The 27,464-nt window shown below is 34.3% G+C and overlaps 1 protein-coding gene across 1 annotated transcript in view; it reads right to left on the reverse strand.

The window, feature by feature from the left end:
* LOC126976129 (glycoprotein 3-alpha-L-fucosyltransferase A-like) overlaps positions 1-23,363 on the reverse strand; it is a 57,744-nt gene extending 34,381 nt beyond the window's left edge. The window contains exon 1 of the mRNA XM_050824332.1: positions 23,164-23,363. The gene's annotated coding sequence lies outside the window, so the exon portion shown is untranslated. The remainder of the gene's footprint in view (positions 1-23,163) is intronic.
* Between the last annotated feature and the right edge of the window lie 4,101 nt (positions 23,364-27,464).

Here is a 27,464-nt window from a genome sequence, read left to right on the forward strand (position 1 = left end):
CTAATAAAGTGATTTTGATTTGATTTTATAACAGAACATTATGTTTAAGTTCCAATCGCTAGTGGTGTAAGCTAGCCGACTAAAAATTTTTGATGTTTAAAATTCGGTTGTGATTTCGTGAAAAGGGACGTGAAATGTGTTATAGGAAACCATTGAGCGCGCTATTTAATTTGAGCAATGAGTGTACGCAGTGTTGAAGAGATGGGTGTGAAATGGTGCCAACCAATTTTTCGTGAGGTTGGTACCACTACGTACTTTCTCATCTCGTTTGATGTTTTTTGTTAATATTAAGTTTTTATCTCTGGTTTGGCGCACCCCAATCTCGAACCATTTGACCGCATGCAAAGCAGAGCTGGTAGAATTATCGCGGACTTAGAGCTCTGAGAACAGCTGGGGCAGTAGAATCCTCGAATGGCGACCACGTACCGGAAGACGTAGTGTTGGTAAACCCCCCATAAGATGGACCGATGATCTGGTTAAGATCAGGCCGGGAAAGGTTCGAATTATCGTGGAGATCTTTGGGGGAGGCCTTTGTCCAGCAGTGGGCGTCTTCCGGCTGATGATGATGATAATGGTCGTGTGTACAGAAAACGATGTAGGATGTATTTTATCTTGATAAGATCGTCCGTACATACACCGAAAGCCGAAGTTTCGTCCGAAACGAAAGAACGACGAACTTCAAATTAAATCCTATTACCAAAGTACTTCGGATCCGAATATAGATTTCGTTTCGGAACCATAACAAAAAGTAAAGGTCAAGTGAATTTGAAAATAAGATAAACGATAGACAAAATGTCTAATCGCGAACGTCGTATCGATCTTCGGATCCGAAACACTTTCGTAATTGGAAAATGTACGATCCGTTATGGTTGGTAATGGGGCTCCAGCAATAACAATACCGCACCTTACCCGGTTAGGTATTTCCTACATCCGCATCACCGTCAGTAGTCACTCCAGAGTAAATAAATTAATTTAAAAATGGGGCGCCGTAGACTCGGACAAAATCGCTACTCCATGCATAATTCTGTCCCAAATCTATTTTGGAGAATCTACTAATATAGCATAAACTTATATTTTCGTTGTTTGTTGGTTCGGAAGGGCTTTTAATTTTTACGTTTAATAATAACACGATCGCGTTGTCTAAACATTTCTCGGATGTGACGGCGGCGACCTCATTAAGTAGTTCATCTATTTTATAGGAATTCTATTAAGAGGATTCATATGGAAAAACAAAAATTAAATTTCGTTTTACGCAGATAAGCGCGCGGCACAGAACAATCACAAACGCGGCACATATATTAGGTGAAATTTGTAGTTCTTGTTTGTGTACCAATTATTAGAATTTGTTTTTGAAGTTATACCTAGTTTTTTTAGCACATTAGAAAAACATCAGCCTAGCGAAACGAAAACCACAGAGAACGTATATACTAGTGCTTACTATGTTTGATATTTAAATAATAACCGCGAGGATAAGTTAATAGAGTAATTTAAATTTAGTACGAGTACAAAACAGGCTAGCGACACTCTCGAAGATATAAGCGATTCACTCGATTGTATGAAACGTGCAGTCATTGTAAGATAGACAGATGACGGCTATAATCTTGTAAAATAAAAAGGTCGAAATCCAATACGTTCTAAGCAACTGTTCGCTTTTAAGCTTTGTCGGATTATACTTCTAAACTAAATACTAAACTAAACTCATACTAAACTAAATTTCAATTTTTACTTAGACAGCGACACCCTGACGCACACTGGTTCCATATAACGAAATCGTGGACTTAAGGTGAGGTCAATTTGAAGGTCAAGGAATCGAACAGATTTTTTTTATGCTTCCAAAGCGCAGAAAGTGTAAGGACATAAAATATTGGCCGTGACTTCCTGAATGACCTGTAGTAAGTTTCATTTTAACAAAATCATAATTTTCTCCGTACAAAAAATAATTCAACGTTTTCTCTGTCTTAAATTAATACATATATCAGAAAAACTACGATCTAATCGGGACGATACGACATGGGTACCTTCAAAAAAAGCGCGTACACCTTTCTTAAAGGTCGGCAACGCTCTTGTGATTCCTCTGGTGTTGCTAGAGAATGTGGGTGGCGGTGATCACTTAACACCAGATGACCCGTACGCTCGTTTGTCCTCCTATTGCATAAAAAAAAACTCCAACAGAAAAAGGTGTTCGATTCCTTGACCTTCAAATTGACCTCACCACATCATCCACGATTTCGTGATATGGAACCAGTGTGATGTTGTCAGCTGGTCAACTAGACCATATTATGTATCAAACTTCAGTTACCAAGCCTCTTGTAACTCATATGTCTACTGAACCACAACCAATTGTAATCGTTATTCGACATTCAATTTGTACCAACATTCAGTTATGATAATATTAATATAATCATTTCTAACCTGTTAATATTATATTATTTTAGTAATTATATTTAGTATATTTTTAGTAACTGTAATATTATATAATCACATGCAAAATCTTAGTGATGTCACTTTATTATGATGTTGGTAGTTTCGTATTATTAAGGTTGGTAGTAAGGTAACTGTTACGAATTGCTCTCGAGTCTCGGCTATTGGACACTTCTTGTTGAGGCAGTCGAAAGTATCGGACGTGCTGGCTGCTGGTCACATAAATGCTGGTGAAATAATAGAATATATACAGGGTGTCCGAAAGTTATGGGACATGAAAGGAAAGTACCTTAAATATCGAAGATAGGCTATTTTACTGAAAGAAGACTTTTTGTTATTTTTAAAAGTTGGTACTTCTGCGCTCAAAGATTTACTAAAAATTACTTGCCTCGTCTGGGAATCAAACCGACTGAAATGTAAAAAAACACCCCTACTTTTATAATGCCAATCGAAAGAATGGCCAAAAACTAATAACTCTTCTTAAGTAACATAGTATTTTAATAGAAAGGAACAACATAAAATGAATGTTTTCCTATTCCTGGCCGGCCATCTTATCGGTCCATTCGTACCAATCCAAGTAGGAAAACATTAATTTTACGTTGTTCCTTTCGAGGTCCTTAAACACTAAAGAAAACTTAAATCATTTGTACAATGATTATGGATTTCCGCAAAGTAACGCCTACTTAAATAAATTTTCTTACAAAACTTACGATAAATTTTACGCTGAACATAAATATAATTACAAATTATACCTTAATAAAACGTTTACGTATGCTGAGCGTTCTTATCACATCTACTGAAATGCAAGTAACAAACTAAATTGAAATGTTAATTGACCATGAAATAAGATTTCTCTGTCTAGAAATAATGTAAGAAAGAAAAAGTTTAGAAATAATAGTCACACAAACGACACTAAGTCAGTTTCATCTATCAATATTAAATTATGAAATTACTAGCTGACCCGACGGACGTTGTTCTGAAGATAATAAAAAAATACTGTTTTTATGTATTTGCCAATAATTTTTCATAACATCAAGAATTATGTATTTCGTAACATATGCTCCTTGATGTTAAAATGAAATTGTTTCACAGCAGAACTGTCAAACAGTGCGTCAATAAATACTCTCACATAAAAAATGTCCATACAAAACAAATATTGGAAATAAAAATAATTATGGGTCCCAAATCGAATTAAAAACTATCCTATCTCTCAAGTTGGAATAAACTGCACTCCATGAAGTAATCCCCATTAAAATCCGTTCATTAGTCTAGGAGTCCATCGCGGACAAACAACGTGTCACGCAATTTATATATATTAAAGATGTTACTAAGAGTTTACTTTGTTTCATAAAAAATACGAATTCAATATTTTTTTTTTTAAACTTGAGAGTTATTTATATTTTCAAAATTAAAATCATAGTTTTATTATCTGTATGTCACGTGACCGAAAACATCGACCACCATTTTGTGACTTCGGCATTATAGCAGAAACAATTTGTTTTGAGAAACACACCAATGAACGGTTGGTTTACGGACTATGAAAGGTCATTTTTATTTTTAGATAAATCAATAAAGATTGCACCGCACATTTGACATTTCTTTGTTAATGCTTTTATGACGTCACGATCATGGCGCGACTATTTAATTATTTATCATTTAAATAAAAAATAATTATTTTAGCACGTGGATTATTTTAAGGAAATAAAAATAGCACTTGGCTAACGCATCATTATAATCATTTTAGAATATATTTAGAAAAATCGAAGAATAGCCTATTGTATCCGCAAATCCACCTTTTTTATATGAAAATAAGGGACGAGACGAGCAGGACGTTCAGCTGATGGTAATTGATACGCCTTGCCCATTACCATGCAGCGCGGCTCAGGATTCATGAAAAACCCCAAAAATACGCTGAGCGGCACTACAACTGCGCTCGTCACCTTGAGACATAAAATGTTAAGTCTCATTTGCCCAGTAATTTCACTAGCTACGACGCCCTTCAGACCGAAACACAGTAATGCGGCGCCGTTGTGGTACCCATAATCTAGCCGACATCCTGTGCAATGGAGCCTCCCACTGGTGAACCGTCGTAGTAGGTGTAAGAATTTAAAGAAAATACAGATTTAAATTTAAGAAGGACCTAAATTCAAATCCATTTATTTTTAATCCATAAAAATAACTACGTTTAAAAATACCAACTTCCAAAACTGAAAAGTATATTAATAACTAAAAATTTAATTTAAACACACCTCATCATCACATACAAACCTTTACCTTTAATATTAATAAAATACTATTATTTATATGTGCTACCTATTAATAGGTTTTAAGTCAGTGCCAAACCCTAAACAAAATAAAACTTAATATTATAAACAGCTTACTTACTGTAATTATTTAAGTTGGTCTGGCCACGCGTGTCTGTACACTTGGGTTGCTTTGTTCTAGACGAAGCTATCCCGCTCAAAGTCACGCGTGGCGAGTGTAGGTATTTACTACTACATTTGGCTTGGCACCGACTTCTAAGCTATCAATATGTAGCACATACAAATAATAGTACTTTATTTATATTAAAGGTAAAGGTTTGCATAAGAGGTGGATTAAATTAAATTTTTAGTTATTTGATACTTTTCAGTTTTTGACGCCGGTTTTTTTAAACGTAGTTTTTTTTTTAATTTTTTACGTTTTAGTGTAAGTTAATAATAATATATAATCAACCTGAATGAAAACCCCAAAAAAAGCCGTACACAGAAAACAATTATGTCATCCAGGTAGACGAAAATTTTCATATAAATGTTCATAAAATGAAAACTACTGGGCCAAACTATGTAAAAATTTTATAGGACCAAATGGCATCTATTTTGTATCAAACAAAAGAAGAATTACATAAATCGCAGAGTAATCGGTGGACATACATAAAAAAAAATACCGACCGCATTGTTAACCTCCTCCTTTTTGAAGTCGGTTAAAAATAGGACTTTACGACTTATACTATCATCCCATATAAAAAAAATGCTAGGGATTTTCATTCGGGCGCGCATCACAGAAATTGGTGTTCTCATTTTTAATCCTTATACGCTTGGTACTTATCTTAAAAAAAATATTGAGATATCAAATCAAATCAAAAATATTTTTACTTCATCGGTAAATCATATTACACATGAAATATGTCGATTTTTCATACAGCTCATTCGCGAGGCAGATTTCCTCAGAGATGAATGAGCAAGAAACTCTATGGTTGCTCTTTCAAAACAGATTAGGTATAACTAATTCTTATTTTCAATGCAACTCACAAATCATTTCAACTACAATACATATATGCAAAGTGATGCAAGAAAAATACTCAAACGTCAAAAACTGAATGGCTTACAGGAGTTAGTAAAAAAAAAGTAATTTTATAATTATAAACACAAGACTTATTGAGTACAGTAGATGCCTCAATCCACACATACCGTAAATAAATAATAAAGGCATTATGCGAGTCTTTTATTAAATAAAATATACAATAACTTTAACTTTAAGATAAATAAAAAAAAATGAAGCAGACCTGCTACAAGTAGCGCCCGTTCACGAGCATGACGCATGGACCAGCCATCGCCTCCCTCGACCATATTTTAGGGAAGGGAGGAAACCGCCCCACGTCGCCGCCACAAGCAGTCGAATTAGCGAGCATGACATTGCCTGTCACGAGAAATCTACCGAATAACAAAAGAATGTTCATCTAAATATGACGCAATACTTACTAAATGCCTTTACTTACGGTTTACCATTTTGTTTCAATTAACATAAGTAACTCATAATAATCATTCAATGTAAAATCATACACATACATAACATACACATACACACACACAAACACGCACGCACACAGATATCCTGTTTCTATAATATTTTTGTTTTGTTAAATAGTTAAAATTGTAAATCCAAGATTAATATGGAATCGTGGCCTTCTGACACAGGTGTTCCTCACTTAGTAGAAGGTTACATCCGCAGATATACAGACACAGTATGTATTTGTGTTCAATAAAAAAAAGAGTACTTTAAGTTACTAACGCCAGCTGAGCTAGTGAAGAAAATTTGTCTTTCTATTCGAAATTTTAATACATACATACATTCATAAAATCACGCTTCTTTCCTGTAGGGGTAGGCAGAGACCACTTCTTTCCACTTGCTACGATCCTTACATACTTGTTTCGCTTCGTCCACTTTCAATATTTCTTCCATAGATGCTCTCTTTCAGACCACAACGTTTCCTTATCTCACTATTTCTTATCCTGTCACTCAGTTTAACTCCTATCATACTTCTCAACGCCCTCATCTCAACTGCATTTATTCTGCTTTCATGTTTCTTCTGCCATACCCAAATTTTACTTCCCTACATGAGTGTTGGAACCCACCCCTTCATGCACAGCCAAACGAGCCTTGTTAAACACCTTCTGCCTGTTCATGAAGGAGTGCAAAGCTCCATTCACCATGTTTCCAAAGTCAAAGACATTTTAAAGCATCTATAATTACGCGGTACCTTCAAATCCCTTCAAAAATCAAGCGTGGTAATGCAATTGGCCACGTCTCTAGCAATGAGAACTGATGGAGAGACTGGTCGATCGCCAACCAGCTGGATACACGCCATCACAAAGGCTACTGAGTCCACCATGGTCCAGTGTACTCGCAACGCCTCTAACCGTCAGAAATGGAAGCACATCGCCAGGAGATCTACACTCAGAAAGAATATCGACCCACCGTGTACCTCGTCAGTGCAACCACGACCACTCCGACGAGAGTGTCTGACTAAGAAGAATGTAATGTATATTTTAAACAGGTGATCGCCAATACCACAGAATAGTGTATCTATTTTGTAGTGTTGCTATTGTCAACGTCATAAACAATGCGTTGTTAATTGTCAACAAACTGTAGAGCGATGAAATGAATGCAACAGCTCAATAATTAATGATTTAGTAATTTATTCAAACATGACACTGGTATTTAACGATAAGGTGTAATTTTATAGTCATTTGCTAGTTTTTATCACATTTACGAGCGAACATAGTCGCCTTTTTAGAAATTCGCTGTAAACAAAACCATTCATTCATTGGTAGCTTAGATTAGGGATTGGTCCCTGCTGCGCTCCAACTATATACCGCAGGCGTAGTCGCAAAGTGTGGCAACTAATACAACGCCCAAGTGGGCGTGCCACATGTTCTGTAAAAATAATACTACAAGAAATAAGAAAGACACTGGGATTACATATCAAATTTATTAAATTAATATGAAGCGTACGAATATGTGACAAAATTTGAAAGATGAAGTTGAGTGTCAAGATGCCACGCTCACAAGCATCTAATAGTTGCCGTAATAAAAACGACCAATCCTTAATCTAAGGTTTGTCTACTTCAGAAAGAAACTTTATCAATCAAAATCATTTATCTCAGGAACGCGTGGAGGTATCGAGATACTGAAATTAAAACGTACCTATATATATAGTTTGACACTCTCAAGGGAATCAAAATTTATAGGCTACTAGCTAACACAGCAAAAGTTGTATTGCAATATAAAGTAAAATTCAATGATTAAAAATTTTGGAGCATAAAAAATAAAATGGCGACCGATTCTCAGTGTGTGTCTCAACCTGTGCAGTGGATGGAATAGAATAATATTAAAATCGCGATACAAAAATAGGTGTTGATCGTAGACGGGTGAAAATTTGAAGTTGTATGTATTTTTTAATGCTGAATCATAATAAAATAAAAATAAAATTTTTGATTTGATTTGGTTTAGCCGTTTCGGAGGAGTTTGGTAACAAAGATACACGAGATTTTTATACGTAAGGGTTGACCTAGAATAATGAAATTTGGGAAGTAGGTTAAATACCCTTTTATACTACAAGTATAGGGAGTAACCTGAAAACTATACATTAGTAATTAAATCATAAAATATATGATAATAATTATTATGACAAATATAATATAATATTTCCAAAATATTCAAAAATCATCGCACATTTGAATATTTTGGAACAGTTAGGATATAATTTCGCACGAATTTATTTATCAGTATAAAAGTACTAGAATTTTATTTATTTCGCAATCGCACACAAAAATGACAATTTATATTACATAAAAATTTATCACTTCAGAACTATTACAATAACCTTACATTAAAATCCGCGTAGTTAATTTCAACGAGCACGCACTGTGGTAAAAATTCCGCGCGATTTGAGTCATTTTGTGCTCAGGTCTCAGCCGAGACGCATGTGAATGGACCATAATAATTTTGCCTTGTATCATGTACCGTACCTATTAACACGTATCAAAAAATACTGGAGGACCAAAAAATGATAAGTTTTATTTTTTTTTTTACTACAAATAGCGGACGGAAATTATGCCAGTATAATTTTTTATGCCATAAATATGACTTTGATAGCGCGTGCTATCTAAATAATATATTCATATAATTGTATTGCGGTTTTTTTTTATGGAATAAATGGCGGTAGGCTCTGTCTGTACATATTTTTTTTAATTTTATGATAAGCATAACTTTTACTACTCACCGATGCGAATCTACAGTTTTTTTTTAATTATTATTAGTTTTTGTCTGTGACTCTTATAACTCAATTACGGCTTGACCGATTTTGATGATGATTGGTATATATTTAGAATATTAGATCGCGCAGATAATAGGTAATGTATTATGATGCTAGTACGCCTCGTGGTATGTTTTACTTATATTATACTAGCTGCCCCGACAGACGCTGTCCAGTAGATAATAAAAAAAATACTGTTTTATAGGAATTTGCCAATAATTAAAACATCAAGAATTATTTCGTAATGCTCAAATGTTCCCTGTTGTTATAATGAAATTATTTCACAGCGGAACTGTCAAACCGTGCGTCACGAAATTCTCTCATAGAAAATATGTTCATACAAAACAAATATTGAAAATAAAAATATTTATGGGTCCCAAATCGAAATAAAAACTACCCTATCTCTCAAGTTGGTCCAAACTGCACTCCATGGAGTAATCCCCATTAAAATCCGGTCATTAGTTTGGGAGTCCATCGCGGACAAACAACGTGTCACGTAATTTATATATTATATTAAGATTTAATTACTTGGTAAAAGAAGAGCCTTAAGGAGAAGACAAGTAAAATATGGCTACTTACTCTTTTCATATTAATACTTAAATCGTAGTTAATCGTAGCTATATATAGCGCAACTACTAATAATTTGCCATACAAATATTAAAATCAAACAAAATACTCAAACGACTTGTGTAAGCTAGCCTCAAAACGAGTGACGATTATAGTAACTTCACCAATCCAAATACTCCGTATATATGTATAAGTGAAGGTATGCGAACATTACATCTATGATATATCCTATTAATATTATAAATATGAAAGTTTGTATGTCTGGATGTATGTTTGAACTTCTTAAACGCAAAAACTACTGAATGAATTTTGATGAAACTTTGCAATAATATAGCTTACAACACCAGAATATCATATAGGCTATAATTTATAAAAATATTGTGTGAATTATCTATATATTGAAATAAAATTGGAGTGTCTGTTTGTAATATTGAAATAACCGTTTTTTACTAAATTTATAATATGAATACATATACGTACTGTATATGCACTAAAATAACATTTTTACAATTTTTGTCCGTCTGCCTGTCTGTCTGTCTGTTTGTTCCGTCTAATCCGGCGACTTTTATTGGCAGGTAGCTGATGTAATAAGGAGTAACTTAGGCTACGTTTATTTTAGAAAAATAAAGCAATGTCCAAGAAACGGTCTACTTCTAAAATTAATTTAAATGGCAAAACAACGTTTGCCGGGTCAGCTAGTATTAAATAACTTTAAAAAATTAATTTGAACTAAAATTTATAGACGATGTGGAATTCGAATCTGCGCTTCTAGGGCTACGCCCCAGCGTTCTTCCAACTGAGTCAACTGTCCGTGTCAATTGTCATAATTTAAAAATCAACATCTAAGTGATCGCCTAGGTCCCATACTGTATATACCTATAATGAAATGTTATAAATTTTGGAATGGTTTCTTTAAAAATCTTTACAAAGATTGATCCTTATCAGCAACAGCGTCCATTGGTCCAATAATGCGAATAGTATTTTTTTTTGAAAAATCATTCGGGTGGATTTCCGTCAAAAGTTCAAGAAATTTTAAAAAACTAAATATGCAATTATTGGTTTCTTATAAATCGAGGGCATGACTCCTATCACGACTTTTCTCTCGTCTCGTATTTACCGACTTGGCCGCCCTTCTCAAAAACCAACCTGTTTAATCATTAGTTTGAAGACACCAGGCGAAGAGCACGACATCCTTCTCTCATAAGCGATACGCGACTGAGACAGAGTGAGAGATCATGCCCACTTAGCCGCGCTTCGTAAAAAATTCGCACCGCAACTTCGAATTGTTTGCGGTAAAATATTCGCGCGTATTTTTTCCGCAAGTGCGTGCAGTTTCATTAAATTTCATATGTCACAGAATTATGAGGGAGAAACCGCGCGATAAAAATTCAGAATGCGTCCTAGCACTAAATCGAAAAAGCTAAGCCTTACGAGATAGATCAATTTAATGTACTAAGGAATTGTTTATATTAAAATGATTGATAAAAAAGTCCGCGATATTTATATTTAAATATTAACCCACCATTTTTATCTTTCACATTTTTCGAGCACCCCAATCTCTTTACACAATAGTTAGCGTAACCAACATATTTATAATTTTAATTTATTTAAAACAAGCGGACCCGATAGACGTTAAGTCTTCTATCGAGTCCTCTTTTGCCCAATATCCCCCGCAGAAGACGCAGGTTTGCGCGTTTACCACAAAAAGAAACCTCAATATCAATATAGAAATTAAATTTCTGACAAAACTTAAGATTTATCAATCTACTTAAAGATAATCTAATACTATCTATCAGAAGAAGAAATTAACAACTGTTGTTAATCTACCAACTGTAGTTAGCTAAAATTGTGTTTATTTTTTACCTCCTGAGAAAGTTAGAAAGATATCATATATAAAAATTCTAATAAGTTACTCATTTTGAATTATTCTTTCAATTTGATTTCTGAACGACGGGGGACACGATAAAGGAAGAACAAAATTGTTTTGTTTCTTTAATTCCGAGCATTTTCATATTTATTAACCCTTTAAACCTTCTCTGGACTTTCACAAATAATTCAAGGCCAAAATTTGCCAAATCAGTCCAGCTGTTCTCGAGTTTTAGCAAGACTAACGAACAGCAATTCATTTTTATATATATAGTAGATACATAGATTTAATATGAGGTTGTTTTTATTTAACTGTCAATTTAATTTTAAACTGTAGACAGTCATCTGGAAACCACTTTTTGACGTTGTCAGTTCCGGTCCGAGGTTCGAGTCTCCTTATTAGACGCCCCGGACTGTTGTTGCGTAGTCTTTGCGTCTTCCACGGCCCACGTCCTACGTCGCTGTGAAAGCCTTCAGGGCTGACAGCATAGAGGAGGTTTTTAGTCGGTCGACATATGGACCCCGTTTAGGGGTGTCGATACGTAAATATACTTTCCTCCTCTCCAAAAAAAAACTTTACAGGCATACAAGTTGTAGCACCGGCACGGAACATCGATTAAAATGCTTTAAATTCCATCGTCTGTATTGTTGTATGTCTTTTGTTACTAAATACGATCTTCAATTACAAGGTTTGATCCAAAACGGCGAGTATGTAGGAATGTTAATACAATAATAATAATAAATCTTTTGTATTGACCTGAAAATACAATCGAGGTTCAACGCCAAGCATTGAAATAGTGGTTTTCAAAAAATTGTAGCTTATACCACAGAACAGGTATATCATTTACCTGCTCTGTGGTTTATACTGACGCAGAAATGAGGTCACGCAATATGAATGTTTTATACATACATTTAGCAATAATTGTGTGATTTTTCAAGATAAGTTTTTATCTAAATGTGCCTATTTAAACAGTAATGTAGGTGACAACGTCGCTTTAGTTATCGCGAATCAGAACTGGACGATATCATTCTTGTAGATAGGATATCGATATGAGATAAAAAAGGCAATTGTGTGGCTTTATGAAACCACGATGCGAGGGAAAACGCTTTTCATGCCATTGCATTTTATATATAACATTTTATATATAAAATTCTCGTGTCCCGGTGTTTGTTACCAAACTCCTCCGAAACGGCTCAACCAATTTGTGTGCATATCGGGTAGGTCTAAGAATCGGCCAAAATCTATTTTTCATACCCCTAAATGATAAGGGTTACTCAATTTTCTGATCAGAAAGCTCATGGTCGCTCAGAGAGTAATGGTTATTACCTGCGAGATCGAATCAGTAATTTGGAGATCCGTAGGAGAACCAATGTCGCCGACATAGCCTGAATGATTGCGAAACAGAAGTGGCAGTGGGTAGGGCACATAGTTCGACGGACAGATGGCCGGTGGGGCAGTAAAGTCTTCACATGGCGACAACGTACCGGATGATATAGTGTTGGACCGCCCCCCCCACAAGATAGACCAATCATCTGGTTAAGTTCGCCGGAATACAATAGATGAGGCTAGCGCAGGACCGATCGTCGTGGAGATCTTTGGGGGAGGCCTTTGTCCAGCAGTGGGCGAAAGAATTTCAGGAGGGCGATCAGATTTTCCACAGCGATTGAATTTTTACTTAAGCTAAACGATATCTTACTTTAAAGCACCCGATACTCATTTGTTTCTTAATAGAGGAGTAAGTCATTCCATTTTTTTGCTCAAATCCGATACTAGACTGCTTTGTTAACGAAATCCAATCGACAGAAGTTGCGGAGGGCAGCTATTAAATAAATAAAGTTGAAATCATACTGCTTTCATAATCTTTTGTTATTATACAAACTTTATTTGTACCAAAATTTATGAACTATGCGGGACTCGAACCAGCGTTTCTCGGGTTCCGTCCTAGCGCTCTTACAAACTCAGCCAACCGTTTGAGTTACGCATCAATAGTAAATCTTGTTGAACTCTCACGTTATGGCTCCATCTACAGGATCTACTTTATGGAATATTAGGAAGTTGAATTGAGATGTCACTCTTTCAAATCTAGACAGATTGTTAGTTGACGGTTGGCGCAGATGGTAAGAGCGGAAACCGAAAGGCGCGGGTTCGAGTCCCGCATCGTCCAAGTTTTGGTTCAAATTAAATTTGTATATATAATCTCAGAAGTGAGAAGAATCACTTAATAATAACAAACCGTCTTCTGATATCAATCAACCACTAATTACTAATTACATTGGTAATTATTCTGTAATGGGGAGATGACGTCAAATATATATAATCACCTTAGTTTTCGTTAATGTCAGTATTCTCAATTCATTAACTTCTAAAAGGACAAATCAAGAAATAAAATAATTGTTAAAAATACATGCTTTAAGTCTAGAACATACAACTCCAATTTCCTGTAAATAATTACTTTTCTACAAAAAATTGCTAAAATAAATGTGTTTATTTTTTTAAACTTGACTGATTATAAATTTAAAACGTACATCAGTAACATTATCTCAGAATTCGAAAAGAATATATCCTAGCCTTACCTAATTAACTAAATAAATATATATATATATATATATAAATGTATTGCTGTTCGTTAGTTTCGAGAAGTTTAAAAAGGTTGAATAAATATGAAAATGTTTGGAATTAAATAAAAACAACAATTTTCATTTTCTTTTGATGTGTCCCCCGTCGTTCAGAAATCAAATAAAAATAATAGTTTAAAATGAATAACGAATTAGAATTTTTATACCTTTCTAAGGAGGTATAAAATAAACTTCCATAAAACACGGGGATACTTACAATAACACTTAAAAAAGGATTCGTTTTGTTTGTTTTTAAACAAACATAAATTTAAGGTCTTTTATTTATCCATTGAGGCAGTACGAAGTCTAACTAGTCTTAGATATAAAATTCTCGTGTCGCGGTTTGTTAGCAAACTTTCCAAAACGGCTAAACCGATTTGTAATAAATTTTGTGCGTATATCGGGTAGGCCTGAGATTAGGCCAACATCTATTTTTCATACCCCTAAATGATAAGGGTGACCCACACCTAAATATACATTTTTTAATTTTTTGACAATTTTTTATTATTTTTATTTTATTATATTCAGCGTTACATAATACATACAACTTTAAATTTTCACCAGTCTACGATCAACAACTATTTTTGTATCGCGATTTTTATATTATTCTGTTCCATCCACAGATCCGCAATAGGGTTGCAAGATGGCAATCGAATATAATAATTATTGTAGTACGATAAAAGTTTGTCTGAGAATCGGTCGTCGTCTATTTTTTAAACCCCATTTAATTTTTTTAATTTACTTTATACGGCAATACAACTTTTGCCACCAAATTAAAATTAAAATTATTCTCGTATTTTTTTAAATCTAGTTGTAACTAGACACTTTAAGACGCGCATAAAGCCGAAAAAGTGTCACAATAAGTAAACCTTTATCTAAGTTATATCTTTAAACGGCCAATTCTTGTATATATATATAGTATAGAATAGGATTACCTTATAATTCTAATATATTGAATACTAGCTGACCCAGCAAACGTTGTATTGCCGATATTAAAATCGCGATACAAAAGTAACTGTTGATCGTTGATGTGTGGAAATTTGAAATTGTATGTATTTTTAATGCTGACTCATAATCAAACAAATTTAAAAAAAAAGTCAAAAAATTAAAAAAAAATCGTGTGGACCACCCTTAACATTTAGGGGGATGAAAAATAGATGTTGGCCGATTCTCAGACCTACTCAATATGCTCACAAAATTTCATGAGAATCGGTCAAGCCGTTTCGGAGGAGTACGGGAACGAACATTGTGACACGTGAATTTTATATATAAGATGAATCACGGATACGGCTCCAACAATTTTCATAAAATTTCGTATACCCCCTGTATTTCGGGGGCGATAAATCGATCTAGCAATGTTTAAATTAAAAAAAAATGTAGTTTTATCAGTGTTTTAATGAGAAACAGCTACAATAACATAACTATATACAAGACTATAATAGCTCATGGGATATTGGGTGATCCGGAAAGCAGAAGACTCCATTTCGAATCCAGATGTCCTATTAATTTTTTTGGGTCAAGTTTTGTACATTCTTAAAAATCCAAGCCAGGCTCGGTCGGATGTTGTTAATAATCATGAAACATTTGAATTAAACCTATTCAGTATTATCACTGTACAGTAAACAGTACTTTAACTTCATACTAGAACGCCCGAATCGACTAACGGCCGTTCCCAATATACTATCTACACATAGAGATAAATTACTACCTTCTACTGTCAGTATTAAGCTGTCAATAATCTGAAGCTGTCCCAATATACCCGATAAATCATTCTTATCGCCTTATATTGGGACGCGTGAATTGCAATATCCATACAAACTTCTATCGCTGGTAAGCTATACGTCGGTCGTCCCATTGACAGACAGCGTGTACGGATAAGGTGAGTTACCGTCGATAAGTTTATTGGGACAGAAAAGTCAATGATAGTTACGATTTTTATCTCAAGTAAGAGATAGGCTGAATATTGGGAACGGCCGTAAGTCTGCAGCATACGCGGTTAAAAAGATTAGACAATTAACTGACATAGACACGGCGCGACTAGTATACTTTAGTTATTTCCATAGTATTATGTCCTATGGTATATTGCTATGGGGCAATGCTGACGTTATTACTACAATATTTGAGATGCAGAAGTGGGCTATTTATAACCTAGGTCCTAAAGAATAAAGAATAAAATAGGGTTAAAAAAACATAACAAATTGAATAGTATTTAAAGTGAAAGCTTTGTGTACGACTCTCACTTAACCAATTTTTAATCTATATTAATTTGTTAGAGGGGCTTAAGAACCGTTCTGTTATCTTGAGAGTCAGTTTTATCTATAATGTTCTTTTAATAATAATACCAACTATTTTAATTGTTATAACAATTAAATGGTAATAAAAGGCTTACGATATTTGTTGATAGATATTTTTAGATGAGTTTATTTATTACTATGTCCCTGCTGCTTTAGGTCTCAATAAAAGGCATAAAAAGGCATTTATTTTCTCAAAATTGATTGCTTTAGAATTCTTTTTGATATCATTTCTAATAACTACTTGATACTACTATCGCTTCGGAAACAAATGGCGTTCTGAGATATAAGAAGCGTCGCAAGAAATTCTCCCAGCATTCTTTTTTTGAGCTCTTTTCAATAAAAATATACAATATTGTACACTCATTTCTATCGCTATAAAATAATCACAATCTAGCCCCAGGCTGTCCGATCATTTAGATATTCAGCAGTGGAGTAATAGGATTTACGACAGAGCCATTTTTTTTATAAAACATTTAAATTTATTTATAGATAATGCCTGAACAGTGTCTGGGACTTTATTATAGAAGTGTATACATTTACCCTTAAAGCTATTATGTATCTTATGAAGCCTACTAGAATTAGTTACAAGCAATCCCTTATTTCTAGTGTTATAATAATGAATATCACTATTAAGAGCAAAAAGGTGACGATTTTTGTGAACGTATATTAAATTTTCATAAATGTACTGACAATGAACAATCAAATAATAATGTTGGGGCTACTGAAAACCAGTGCTGCATTGGCGTTGCACGTTGAATACACCGGTTCTCGTCCGATCACCGAAGTTGAGCAACGTCGGGCGCGGTCAGTACTTAGATGGGTGACATTCACTGCCGCACAGTACCTTTATCGTTTTTAGCAATAAATTGTATTATTTAATTGGTTTAATTAATTAGTTCTAAGAATTTATTACTCATTCTGGTTCAATAATTGTGTGGTGGTGGTTTATTATCAATATTTTTTTATTATTTTCTAATATTGTTAGCTTAGATATTTTATTCGTCTAGATACAGCCTCTACCTGCTAGACAACCGATGAAAACAGGCCGGGCTTATTACTTAAGTGTGCGTGACAAGCTACGTCTTAGAGCGCTTTCGCACTACGTCCGATCCGAATCCGATCCGCACCCGTGAAAACACAGTCTGGAGTAGTCGTAGAACTATTTCTATGGTAGTTTACGTACAGAGCCGGCTTCCGTCATCCGATTTCTTTCCGTCAACCGTAGAAATAGTTCTACGGCTACACCGGACCGTATTTTCACGGGTACCGATCGCACTCTGATCGGACGTAGTGCGAAAGCGGTGTTAGTGTACGTGCGTTGCTCAAAATAGAGGTTAACAGTCAGCCTCAATTTTATCTAATTCTAATACGAGATATATAAAATTCTCGTGTCGCGGTGATCGTAGTTAAACTCCTTTGAAAAGGCTTGACCGATCCTCATGAAATTTTGGGTTTATATTGGGTAGGTCTGAGAATCGGACAACATCTATTTTTCATCCCCCTAAATGTTAAAGGTCCACGCCAATTTTTTTTATTGACATTTATTTTTAAATTTGAAGTCTATGAGTCAGCATTAAAAAATTCATACAACTTCAAATTTTCACTCATCTACGATCAACAGTTACTTTTGTATCGCGATTTCAATATCGGCAATACAACGTTTGCTGGCATTGACTGTTTGACGTTTGAGTAATTTTGTTGTATTACTTACCAATATCCGGACGACCGAGCCATGCTCGGATTTTTAAGAATGTACAAAACTTGAACAAAAAAAAAACTAATAGGACATCTGGATTCGAACCGGGGTCTTCTGCTTTCCGGATCACCCAATGTCCCATCTGAGCTATAATAGTCTTGTATATAGTGGCGAAATTTACCTTTGTATTCTAATGTTATTGTAGCTGTTTCTCATTCAAACATGGATAAAACCATTTTTTTTAAATTGAAACCTAGCTAGATCGATTTATCACCCCCGAAATCCCCTGCATACTTAATTTTATGAAAATCGTTGGAGCCGTTTCCGAGATTCAGATTATATATATATATATATACAAGAATTGCTCGTTTAAAGATATAAGATATTATATTGTAATTGAAATGATTTGTAAATGTTGATTTTAAAGAGCGGCAATGAGTTTCTCGCCATTTCTTCTCATTAGCTCAACGCTTTAAGAAGTGGCGGTAAATTTAATTAGAAAAATTTAAATTTTTTTTTTGACATTCATGAGTATTGTTTCCGTGACTTACATGAATAAAATGATTTTGATTTGATTTAACATGCATTTTTTAACATGTCTACCAGCTAAAGAAATGTTTGACCCGAGTGAATAATCATTTAAAACATTGACAGAAAATCATGTGATAATACATAAATTAGATAAACTGAAACATAATAGGTGTAATTAATATGATACGATTAAAAACTGTGTGAAGTTGATAAAATGTAATGAATTAGAGACTCTTTGTTTTTCGATGTGGTTTATCAATAATTGGATTAGTTTATAACAGAATATTAGTATATTCTATTTTCACCTCACTATGATCAAAACCTATTTTTATATCACTATTAGGGTGGTAAGATAGCAATCGAATACAATAAATTTTGGTACGATAAATTTTATGTACAATATATTTGGTAGGTCTGAGAATCGGTCGCCATCTATTTTTTAAACACCAATGAATTTTTATTAATGTAATTCTTTTTCTTTTTTACTTTATACAACGTTTGCTGGGTCAGCTAGTACAGTTATAAGATTTGTTTTCTTTGAATTAATAGCTTCAAGAAAAAATAAATATATAAAAATAATTAAATCTTTCACATTAACTATTTTCTTTTAATTTTTAAAATATCTCACGGCTGAGAATCGATCCCTCCGCCTAGCGGTATTTCGGCTTCGCAATCACAATGATTCAACCACTGGTCCAATGTCCGTATGATCAGTTAAAATAGCCGAACTATAATTAGTTGGACGTATGTATCTATCATCCATAATTTCAACGACTATCTTACGAATTTTCGATCAGGTCACGTGTCCTGATGCGAGTTTAACATTTTATACCCGTCCCAAGAAAAGTGCTCAACGCCGCTAAAGAAGTTGACACTTCAAAAAAGAAATCAAATTAAAAACGTGCGAACTACAGCCCGCTTCTTCGTTAATTTTCGCGGATTGTTAGAAATTCATGGTTTTGTTTGGAAAATGAGGTTTTCAAGTAACACTGAAAGTACAGAACTATCTCCTGAAAGTATTAAAAGTGACGCAAGAAAAGTGCTAAAAAGAAAAAGTCTATTATTACATGAAAAAGCTTTTGTGTTTTCATCTAGAATGTCCATCTCCAGTGTGTGCATCCAGAATCTGTGGTTTTGGCCTACTTCCAGTAGGTAAGTATTTAGCCAAATGAAACAACCTTCCACTCTTTGAAGTAACTACTCGATGCTTAAATCAATAGTCAATGTAGTCAGTTCTAATAACGAAGTAAAACTGGATACACATTCTAAATTAATAGCTTATCTGAAGACGATGTCTGATGGATTTAAACCTAAATAATCGAAATTGTTCTCAGTCAAAAATGTGGAGACTTTCCCTAATGAAGCACCCGACAAAGTCTTTCTTCCCGTTAAAGTAAGTAAATATATTTTATACTTTTCAGTTTTTGAAGTCGGTTGTTTTAATTGTAGTTTTTTTTATTTTTTAACCGACTTCAAAAAGGAGGAGGTTATCGATCGGTATTTTTTATGTATGTTAACCGATTTTTATTTATTTCTTTAGTTCGATGAAGAACGGATTCCAATTGGTCCCATGAAAATTTTACATAGTTTGGCCCAGTACATTTTATTTTATGAACATAGGATATAGGAACATAGGAGTTTTCATTTAGGTTGATTATATGATTAAATATTATAAATATTAACGGACACTAAAAAGTAAAAAAAACTACGTTTAGAAAAACCAACTTCAAAAGCTAAAAAGTATAAAATAACTAAAAATTTAATTTAATACACCTTTACCTTTAATATTAATAAAATACTATTATTTGTATGTGCTACATATTGATAGCTTTGATGTCGGTGCCAAGCCAAATGTAGTAGTAAATACCTACACTCGCCACGCGTGACTTTGAGCGGGATAGCTTCGTCTGGAACAAAACAACCCAAGCGGGCAGACACGCGTGGCCAGACCAACCTAAATAATTACAGTAAGTAAGCTGTTTATAATATTAAATTTTATTTTATTTAGGGCTTGGCACCGACTTAAAACCTATCAATAGGTAGCACGTCATATAAATAATTGCATTTTAATAATATTAAAGGTAAAGGTGTAATAAATTAAATTTTTAGTTATTTTATACTTTTCAGCTGTTGAAGTCGTTTTTTCTTAACGTTTTTTAACTTTTTAGTGTCAGTTAATAATAGTAATATACGAGTATAATCAACCTGAATGAAAACTACTAAGAAGCCGTACATAAAAAGAATTATATCATCCACGTAGACAAAAATTTTTCATAAAAAATGTTCGTAATGAAAACTACAGGGCCAAACTATATAAAAATTTTATGGGACCAAATAGCATTTATTTCGCGTCGAACTCAAGAAGAATTACGTAAATCAGATCAAAAATCTCAGCGTAATTAGTGTACCTACATATATAAAAAATACCGATTGAATTGAGAACCTCCACCTGTTAAAAATGCGCCCTCTCCATAAAAATATCATATTGCTCCCTTATGATATAATCTACTATTAAATATGAGCTGCTGAAACAAAACCTATTAATATATAATGACGCCTTAAGAGGCCATAAGAAAAAAATATTTATTATCAGGATAGAAGTTTCTAATCATCCCTTTTAACCCGCCTGTAATAAATCATGCTATATTGATTGCCGCATAGCTAATTGGTTAGAATAATAACTTCTTTACTAAACTCAACGGTTCTAAAACTTAGTATATCGAGTTTATGCCAAAAACGCATTGAAATAAAATTTAATTGTTGAGATTGGATTGGATTGTTGCTACGGCATAACAATTTATGAGTTATGGTAAATGTTTGACTGTAATCAAATGCGTGAAGAATGAATGCATTTTACAATACATTGTAGATTCGTAGAGCTGTGCTTTGTTATAATATTATTACGTAAACATAACACGCTATTTAGAATATTGTATATATTAAACAGTTTGCTTAGTGAAAATATTATTAAAGCATATATTGATATAATAGACGTACGCTTCGTGTTGACACGTTTACTGTCAAGGCGACCTGACTCCAGTGACAAGAAAATTCATTCTTATTTTCCTTGTATTATTTGCCTGGAAATATGTATGTATATAACACGTATAATTAGTAGGGGCGGCGACACGAGCGTCCGTGTTACGTGAATACGAGTACCCGAGAGAGACGTGCATGGCTCGTGTATACGGCATCTCCAGTACTGTCATCCGCATAGCAATGCATGTCGGAGGAGTCCAAAATATCATCGATGCAGAAGAAATAATTTAGGATATAACACACAGCCTTGGGGAACCCCAACGCTCACGAGCTTCGGGTTCGAGCAATAGCCATCGACTACGACATGAATGCTGCGCCCAGTGAGGAAGCTGGTAGTCCACTAGCATAAACTCTCAGGAAGCCTTAATTTAATAATGAAAGTTTTGAGAGAAGCTCCTTAAGGCATACATGATCAAAGGCCTTCGCTATATCCCTTGCTTTCGTTAGCCGCCGCCCAACTGTTCAGTTCAATGTTTTCTACCGCATTTATTATAGGGACAGTTCCGCAGAGCTGTTTCACTTTATTCCATCCGACGATTTCCACCTTTGCACAACATGCTACAAACTCAACTTACATCATCACCATTTGGATGAGTAAGTTCCTCTCCCCTGTGGTTTCAAGGAACTTTCTTTCACGATAACCCAACTATTGAATGAGCTTCCTTGCCTAGTTTTTCCAGGATGATACATCATGGTTAAATTCTGGCCGACGCTAAGTTCTGCGTCTAGAAACGCCTGTGTTGTATGACTTTGGGTGAAAACAAATATAATTTACTCTGAGAAAGACCTTTTTGTGTTGTATTAATGCTCTTGGGCGATTTCAGCCACTCTGAGTGTTATAGATAATAAAGTACCCTAACCCATTAAATACTGCCCTATTTTTGAGTTAGTAAAGGTTTAGGGAATTAATAGATAGATTAACAATACGCATATTACCTATAGATTATCCAGTGGTTTTTTTAAATGGGGTAGATACTTTCAATATAATAGGATGTATACATGTATATGTTTATGTAGACATCTTCAACAGTAAAAAATACCTTAGTCATAGATGGATTATGATTAAGCTTTGCATAAAGTAAAAAAAGCGACTTTGATATCAATACAATACATACGAAGTACTGAAAAAGCCATGTCCTATGACGTGTGTTGTTAAATGTATTAGATATTTTATTACGTAGGTACCTATTTTCAAAAAGTAACTAAGACTTTGATATTGTTTTAAATTAAAATATGTACATTTAAAGTCATAAAATTTATTAGATAACTTTTATTGGTTGCAGAAATATTAGAACATATTCTACTGTTATTTAAATTATTGTTTATTTTCAAAGGAAAATAGGGGTACAAACAAGTGCATTAACTTATAATAATATAATGAATATTCTTCTGGATATAAATATTAAAATCAATAATGTTCAAAATATATTTCTACAACTCAATAAATTGTATCATATTATGCTCACTTACGTAATATGAAAAATAGGTACCTACTGTTGTCATAAAAAAAATGAAAATGAGCGAACAGAACACTCAGCGTGACTTGTGTTACTTACACGAAATTTGATCCCGTTTTTGTAGCTGTTGTAGCCGAAGATGTTTTCTCACTTTGATTATTGTGTATTTTGTTTCACAGTCCACTTGAGTTTATTTTAATGATTTAGTTCGGGTGTTGTGTTTAGCGTCGAATGTCGATACAAGCGCGCGCTGTGAGTGATCCGCGGAGACGTATTGGCGGGCGGTCAGAATGCGCGCGCATTCACGACTGTGCCTGCCGGCCGGTCGACGCGGCGCTCTGTCGCACGACCGACGCATTGCAATGACGTGGGCCGCGACCTAAACTGCCTACTTCTAACTTAAACGCAACTGAAGGCTGAATGAAACCAGTGCCCTAGCCTGCTCTTGAAAAATTATATAGGTCCAATTTATTTATTTATATCTATTGTAATGTGTTAACATTACCGTGTTTCGGTTTGAAGGGCGCCGTAGCTAGTGAAAATACTGGGCAAATGAGACTTAACATGTTATGTCTCAAGGTGACGTGCGCAATTGTAGTACCGCTCAGAATTTTTGGGTTTTTCAAGAATCCTGAGTGGCACTGCATTGTAATGGGCAAGGCGTATCAATTTCCATCAGTTGAACGTCCTGCTCGTCTCGTCCCTTATTTTCATTAAAAAAAACACGGCTCGTCATGCTCACTGAAATGACATTTTTTGCGGCGGCGTTGTATGCCGTCTCCTTCCCTCAAATATGTGTGAAGTTAACGATGACTGGTCCATGTGTCAACTCGTGAACGGGTGCTGCTTGTGGTGCCAGGTGATAGTTAATAAGTCATTGTATTTGTTGGATGCGATTTGAATTTGACAGTAATCACGACCATCATGTTCACGAAGCATCATTACACAAACAATGAGTTCAAGCTCTAAAGGTTGACGCATCGAATATGCGATAACTTTATATTTATACAGTTTATTCTTTATTACTTTTTATGAAATATTTGATAATATTTAAACACGATTTTTATTGAAGAGAGTGGAAGTTAATTTTCTTGTATGTTCTTCTCACGACCTCTACTTTTTCCGAACATAATATTATGATATATTCAGTAATTTAAAGTAAATATTTATAGCGACGAGTCAAACGGGCTTAGTTTAAACTTTAAGCCTGATTGAAATTTCATTTGACTCAATCTCAAGGTGCTTTAAGGTGCTGATTCGACAAACGTTGTTTTGCGATATAAATTAAGTAGGTACCCCGCGCCCACTTTATGTATTGTCATATATAACGAAATGTCATTGAATTATTTGTATTGTGAATAGATATTTCTAAGTAAAAAAATATAGGTTCCGAATAAGTAACCACCAACATGTCATACACTAAAACCTTCTCCGAAACACTTGCATCTTATGGTTAAAGTAGGGGAACGAAAGTGAAGGGAACGGCTCCTATTTCTGCCGTGAAGCAGTAATGTGTAAGAATTACTGTGTCTCGGTCTGGGCGCCGTAGTTAGTGAAATTACTGGGCAAAAGAGATTTGACATCTTATGTCTCAAAGAGACGAGCGCAATTGTAGTGACGCTTACATTTTTTGGGTCTTTCAAGAATCCTGAGCGGCACTGCATTGTAATGCGCAGGGCGTATCAATGACCATCAGCTGAACGTCCTTCTCTCGCTGATCGTCTCGTCCCTTATTGTCATAAAAAAGAGAAAAAAGAGGTTCTCTATATAATAGACTAGCTGACCCGACAGACGTTGTTCTGTATATAATAAATAAAATAATGTTTTTATATGAATTTGTCAATATAATATCATAACATCAAAAATTACTTCGTAAAATATGCACCCAGCTGTCGTAATGAAATTGTTTCACAGCAGAACTGTCAAACCGTGCGTCAATAAATTCTCTCATAGAAATTATGTACGAACGTATCAAAGGAAAAACAAATTAGTTGTTTGTATTTAATTTAGCAGCATTTTCCTATTTATTCACCTTTTAAACCTTCCCTGGACTTCCACAAATAATTCAAGACCAAAATTAGCCAAATCGGTCCAGCCGTTCTCGAGTTTTAGCGAGACTAACGAACAGCAATTCATTTTTATATATATAGACTAGTGGACCCAACAGACGTTGTCCTGTACACACGTCTTAAATTTGAAAAATCTGTCCAGCCGTTAGGAGGAGTTCACTAACATACACATGAGCAGGAGAATTATATTATATGGACGTAATTGAGAATCTAAACCAATCTCAAATTCACTGAAACAAACAAAAAGTCATCAAAATCGGTCCAGCCGTTTAGGAGGTAGTTTAATTGGGAATCTAAACCATTCTTGAATCCACCATAAGATTAAACATCAAATTCACTGGAACACACAAAAATCTCATCAAAATCGGTCCAGCCATTCAGGAGGTAGTTCAATTGTGAATCTAAACCATTCTCGAATCCACCTGAAGACACACAGAAAGTTTCAATAAAATCGGTCCAGCCGTCTAGGAGGAGTTCAGTGACATACACACGCACACAAGAATTATATATATAAAGATTATACTATTACTAAAAATAAAACTATAGGTAATTAAAAAATTATAATTTTCAATAAGTGTTTGCTGTAAATTACCTACTGTAAACATTTTATTTTCAAATATTGGTAAGACTCGTTTTGAAAATGTTTAAAAATTGGCCCCACGCTATTTAAAGTGAAAACTTCTTAAGTGGAATTCAGCACATTTCTTGAGATATTAAACTCGCATCAGGACGCGTAACCTGATCGAAAATTCGTAAGAAAGTCGTTGAAATTATGGATGAAAGTTGATTTTCTGAGAGATAAAGTTTACAAGCTGATAACGCCTGGCCGTAGTTGACTCCACTTCGTCTTTATCATTCTCATTAACGACTCCTTTTTGTGGGTTCTTCACATACTCAATAAGATCTTCAATTCATTGAATATCGTAGGGTGTCACATTGTCAACAATGGAAGAATATCCAGGAAAACCCTGCAGTATCCGGAGTTCTTGTTGTTCTGTTGCTGTACTAAGCAGGTCCTACTGCATTTACTTATTCTTGCCCTAATTACACTGTTACTAATAAAAGAAGTTCCTAGGTAACACTTAAGTCTAAATAACCACTAAGAAGTACCTAAAGTTTTACAGTATAATTGACCAATAGATTATTCTCGAAGCACTCATTATATTCCAATTAGTAATGGTACTTATTAAGACATTATAGTTATTGTTATAACTGTCTGAGTATGTTTGTGTATGTATGGTGGTACGTAGTTGTGTGTGAAAATATATTTAAAGACTTAAAAATACTGCCAGTAACTAAGAAAGTTAACTATTTAATTACAAAAGAAAATTATTATTCAAATAGATTTAAAAACCCAATCCGACTGAGAGACAATATTAGGAATAAATATATAATACCCAAAATATGTAATTATTACGGGGAAAGGTTAAGGGAATATGTTGTTCCTAAACTTTATAACAGTATCGAATAGTTAAGAGAGGATCAAGAAGACTGTAAATGAGTACTAAAGAAAAAATGAAAAGAGCACTTCCTTAACGTCTCCACGTAAGCCTTAATATTAATTAGTATTTATATATTATATTTGTATTAGTAGTATATAGTATAGTATAGTTTAGTTGTTATATGTATACAGATAAGATTTTACTTTGTTTTTTTAGGAATATTATGAATTTATAACTAAGTAATGTATTATGTGTGCATAAGTAATAGTGCAGATAACTTACAAATTAGGTAGAGTTATATTTATAATAGATGCACGATATTATAATATAGTTTAAGAGCGTAAACTCGCCAACAAACTGTTGCAACAGTTTGGCGAGATGTAAAATTTAAGTACCAACTGTGCATACTTTTATAATTAAATAAATTAAAAAAAAAAATGTGTTAATATTATGTAAACTAGTAGTGCAGCCGGATCAACACAAACTCCCACATACGTACGAACGAGTGTTTGTCCATCTGTCTGCCTGTCATCTGTCCGAGGGTGTATGTTTGTACCTACTTGTAACTGTAAATGTGAGTATGATGTGAATTTTTTTATGAAAATAAGAGATAAGACGAGCAGGACGTTCAGTTGATGGTAATTGAAACGCCCTGCCCATTACTGTCTGTTTACGCACCGCTGATGATGAAATTGCACGGCGCAGGGCAGGGAAGGGGTGGTCCAGAGCCACGACCCAGCAAACCAGTCATCGAGATAGTCGATTAGATTAGCACACATTCAAAAATTTATTCGTTAATGTATTATTGTGTGATGGTTATTTGTTTTTGCTAAATAGACTAAATTATTGCTTATTACAATGCAATGCCACTCAGGATTCTTGAAAAACC

Source organism: Leptidea sinapis, chromosome 2 (assembly GCF_905404315.1).
Source record: "Leptidea sinapis chromosome 2, ilLepSina1.1, whole genome shotgun sequence".
In the NCBI taxonomy this organism is placed as follows: Eukaryota; Metazoa; Arthropoda; class Insecta; order Lepidoptera; family Pieridae; genus Leptidea; species Leptidea sinapis.